Source organism: Bos taurus, chromosome 4, assembly GCF_002263795.3.
Source record: "Bos taurus isolate L1 Dominette 01449 registration number 42190680 breed Hereford chromosome 4, ARS-UCD2.0, whole genome shotgun sequence".
In the NCBI taxonomy this organism is placed as follows: Eukaryota; Metazoa; Chordata; class Mammalia; order Artiodactyla; family Bovidae; genus Bos; species Bos taurus.
The window spans coordinates 94,797,479-94,802,023 of record NC_037331.1 but is presented as its reverse complement, the minus strand read 5'-3'; the positions used below and the strand labels follow the sequence as shown (position 1 = coordinate 94,802,023).

Below are 4,545 nucleotides of genomic sequence, written 5' to 3'. Positions count from 1 at the left end.
GTGCGTGCACCGTAGGGGTGGGGCGGGGGCTCTGGGAGCCAGGAATCCAGCTCCTCTGCTGTGAAAATGCACTGGGGAAGGGGCTTCGGGCACCGTGGTGGTCAGTAGCACCGTTCAATTGTTTGTTTCTCTAAATATTCAGTGTTGTCAGTGTGGCTTTTATATTGGTGCTGCTTTTATTCTGTTCATCCTCAAGTTCTGTGACAGTACTTTCAGTAGAGATAGTTTATTTTATAGATTAATGTGAAGCTTTTAAGCTTTAAAGGATGAAAGTAGCATTTTTCAAGGAATTTCAAGAGCTGGATTTGTCCAACTCAGAAGTCTAGTTCACTAAAGAGTCAAGGACAACCTTGAAATCTTTTTTTTTCCCCCAAGGAGCTTATGCTCATTAGTGTAAGTTTTCATAACAGAATAATTTAAGAGACAGTTTCCATGTAGAGAAATAAGTAAAGGCCAAATATAACAAACTATTCATCTTTTCTATGAAAAACTTCAGTAGTCATAATAGTGTAGTTTCTTTAAAGAATGTTTGTATCCCTTAGACCTGCTACGGTGAATCAACTGAAAAAACTTTTAAACACTTAAGCCTGTCGTACAGGTGTAAGTTGACTTCTACAGGTTTATCAGATAAAACAGTTTTAATTATTAGCTACTCATTTTGGTAAAAATTGACCAAGCACTCCTTAAAGTTGAGTCACTAATAGCTGACGCTTACTCCTTGGAAGGAAAGTTATGACCAACCTAAATAGTATATTGAAAAGCAGAGATATTACTTTGCCAACAAAGGTCCATCTAGTCAAGGCTATGGTTTTTCCAGTGGTCATGTATGGATGTGAGAGTTGGACTGTGAAGTAAGCTGAGTGCCGAAGAACTGATGCTTTTGAACTGTGGTGTTGGAGAAAACTCTTGCGAGTCCCCTGTTTTTAAGCATGTTGGTATCTATCCTGATTTTAGCAGTGTTGTTTTATAGTGATACTTAAGAAAAACAAGAATGACCAGTATGTTGAAAGTGTATAGCTTCTCATTAAATTATAGGTTGTTGATAGTTCAAAAAACTGCAAATGGTTTTGAACTTTTTGGTGAAACGAGATAAGGTCTAACAGTGATTGAGAGTAGAATGATTGTATCAGTATTCAGCTTGCTCCAGGTTTCTCTGTGAATTTAATTATCACATGAAGATACTGCACTGATAAAATATTCTTATGTAGAGTCTGCTAAGAACCAAGAGGAAGCGTGGAGTCCTGGGTTGAAAATGGAAGAGTGTGTGGGCTGGTACAGCCTGTAGGAGTCATGAAACTGTTGGAAGACAGGCTTATTCATGAAAAAGACCTTGGAAACAGTTGGCTATAGGCTGAGAAATGCCTTTGGAAGAGTTATAGCGTTAATAGATAGATTCAAGAAGTTGAAAGAAGAACCTTGAAAAAGAAAGCAGCCATAGCTGGACTTTGAGTCACTATTCTTCCTGCTATTCAGGATAGTCTAAGCCTCTGCATGTCTGCAGGGTCACCTGACAAATAGAGCAGCAAGTAATGTAACAGTGAGAGCTCCAGAGCCACTGTCAAGACAGTGCTCACAGCAGAGCATCAATAACTAAGCATGTACCTCCACGAAGGAGGAAGCGGCTGGGTAGTTTCAGTAGAAGTCGAGGGAATTGGTGTTGAGATTGAGGCCCAGATGTCATATTTTAAAATGTTCTGCTTAACTTTTAAAGTTAGTAATATTCATATAATATTGGAAGCTAAAATTTCAGTGGGAAATATGCCATCAATGATGAAATTATATTAAGAGTTTGTGTGCAAGTTACTGTGCAAAATTTAATTATAACTGCATGGTCCATGCTCTCTTAAGAGCCTGCTGTTAAGAACAGTAGAGTCTGAAGATTTAGTTGAATTGCCTACCCATGGTCCTGTTTTCAAACTTTTTAAAAATTCAATAAATGTTTACTGGAGATCTGTTATGTCCCTGGCATTTTCGTGCCACTAGAGGGCTATAGTATCAATCAAAACAAAAAATATTTCCCCTAAGAACCTGAAATTCTCCAGGGGGAAGAGTAAAAAGAAAAATGGCTTTTACTGTGATGAGAAAGGAAACAGTTGCTGGGTTTTAAGGAGTGGCATGATCTGATTTTGTTTTATTTGTATGACTCTGGTCTTTTGTTTTGAGAATAGTATGTGGTGAGGCAAGGAAAGAATCAGCTGGGAGCTTCTTGTAATAATCAGATGGGGATGATAAAGGTTTGGATGGCAGTAGTGGCGGTGGAGATAGGGAGAAATAGGCAGAATTTAGGTATGTTTTTAAGGAAGAGCCAATGGGATTTACTGATGGATTGGAAATGGGATGTTAAGGAAAGAGAAAAGGCAAAGATGACTTGGAGGGTTGAATTGTCATTTACTAACATGGGGAAGCCTGTAGGAGCATCAGCCTTGGGGAGAACATGAGCAGCTTTGTCATGGGGTGATGTTAAATGTGAGGTGTCTGGTAGACATCTGTGAGAGATGTCAAAGAGGCAGCTGAAAATACAAGCCTTGAGTTCTTGTAGGTGGTATTTAAAGTGATGAGAGACCCATTGAGATGACCAAGGGGAGGGAGTACGGATAGAAGAGAAATCTGAGAACCGAGGGCCTTGGGTCACTCTAGCATTAAGAGACTGAGACAATGTGAAGTCTAAGAAGAAATGGCCAGTGAAGCAGGAGGAGGGTCAGTAGTATGGTGTCCTGGAAACCAAGCAAGAAAGTGTCTAAAGAAAGAGAGGATCTTCTCTCTGGGGATAGCAGTGGTATCTGCTCAAAGGTGACTGTGATGAACTTGTTTAAATGGATTAGAGAATTCATTAAAGTACCTGGCTGCTGGGTAGTTCAAGGTGGAAGTCATTGGTGACAACAAGAATAGTTTCAGGGGAGTAATCAGGCTTCTGTCAAGCCTGATTGGAGTGGGCTCAAATAAGAAGAGGAGGAAAGAATTGGAGACAGCAGAAATAGTCAGCCCTTCTGGGTATTCCTGTGAAATTGCATTAGAATAATGGGGAATTAATTCATGGAAACGTGGGGTCAGAAGAAAGGGGTGTGTGTATGTGTCTGTGTGTCTGTCTGTCTCTCTCTCAGGTTGGAAGAAAGTATAGACTGTTTGTGCACTGATGAAAATAATCCTATATAGAGGAGGAAATTGATGGTGTAGTTGGATTTAGGATAATGAATTGTGTTGGTCATAGATAACAGGTTAGCTGAAATAACTAGATTGTCCTTTGTCCCTGTACCCCTCTCCTTTTCAGTCTTTCATTCATTCATTCATCAAACATTTTCTGAAGGTTAACCAAGTGCCAGGGATCGAACCGGGTCTGGGTAAAGAACAGTGATTAGGAGGTGAGTCAAACGAACAATCTACAACCTCTGGTGACGTTTTTACCACCCGGTGGAGGTAGACCCCCTAAAAACACAAATATAGATTGCAGTGAATGCCTCAAAGGAAAAGTATGGACTCCTTTTGAGAGAAAAAGAGAGGATGTCTTGGTGTACTCTGGATTGGGTAAGATGAGAAGGCATCTCAGATAGGAAAGATGGTCCGGCAAGTAAAGATGGATCAAGAAGAAAAGCATTCCAAGCAGAGGGAGCGGAGCGTGTAAAGGCCTGGGGCAGGGCAGAACCTGGTGCTCCCAGGGACCTGAGAGGTCACCAGAGCTGCCTAAGAGACAGAAAGGAAGCAGATTGTGCTGGGCTTTGGGGGCCTTTTAAGCTTTGAGGTTATATCCTAGTAGCAATGGGAAGCCATTGAAAAGCTTCTAGATGGTAAGTTACAGGTTAAGTTTGCACTGAGAGGGGGGTGGGAATCTACCTGAGCTGCACTGTCATGGTGAATGGATTGGAGGGGGCAAGAGTGGGAAAAAAGAGCTCCAATTTAGGCAGAAAGATAGTATCTATAAAATAGACTGAGATTTTACAACTTTGTTATTAAAAAATAGAACTGAGAATATCCTCTACTTAGCAGAATTTGCCTTAAAGCTTATCAGGTTTTTCAGCACCTGTGAAAAGAACATTTTCTTGTTAAAAATAACATTAATGGAGAAGAGTCAGATGAAGATGTCAGTAATTTCAGCTTACTTAAAATAAAACTTTAAAAAAGATTGTGGTAACTTGGTGAAAAATTTCAAATAATAAGCTTTTTTCCAAACATGTTTTCCAGAAAAAATATCAATGACACAATACCAGAGACAGACTCTTTAATAAAATGGATTGAAGTACATGAATATACACGAAGAATAATTAGTCTACTTATGATATTTTAAGTGTCCATATAATATAAAGAACCTTAAATCTTTTGCTTTAATGGATGTACATTATTTTTTATTTTTTATGAAAAAATAATATCATAAAAACAGTTTATTGATTTAAAAAATTTCAAAAGTTTGCCTTTTCATTTTCACAAGTATCTTAGTTTTAGGATAAATTATGTGATTAGAGATAGGTCTCTAATCTCTCCAGTTGAAGAGTCAGACTGGTGAAAAAACCATCACATTACAGTACAGGATGCATATTTTATTGTTCTAATTTA

The 4,545-nt window shown here is 38.9% G+C and overlaps 1 long non-coding RNA gene across 31 annotated transcripts in view; it reads left to right on the top strand.

Annotated features, from left to right (window-relative positions):
- Positions 1-4,545, top strand: part of LOC107131356 (uncharacterized) — a 248,533-nt gene that overhangs the window by 48,003 nt on the left and 195,985 nt on the right. The gene's annotated exons all lie outside the window — the stretch shown is intronic.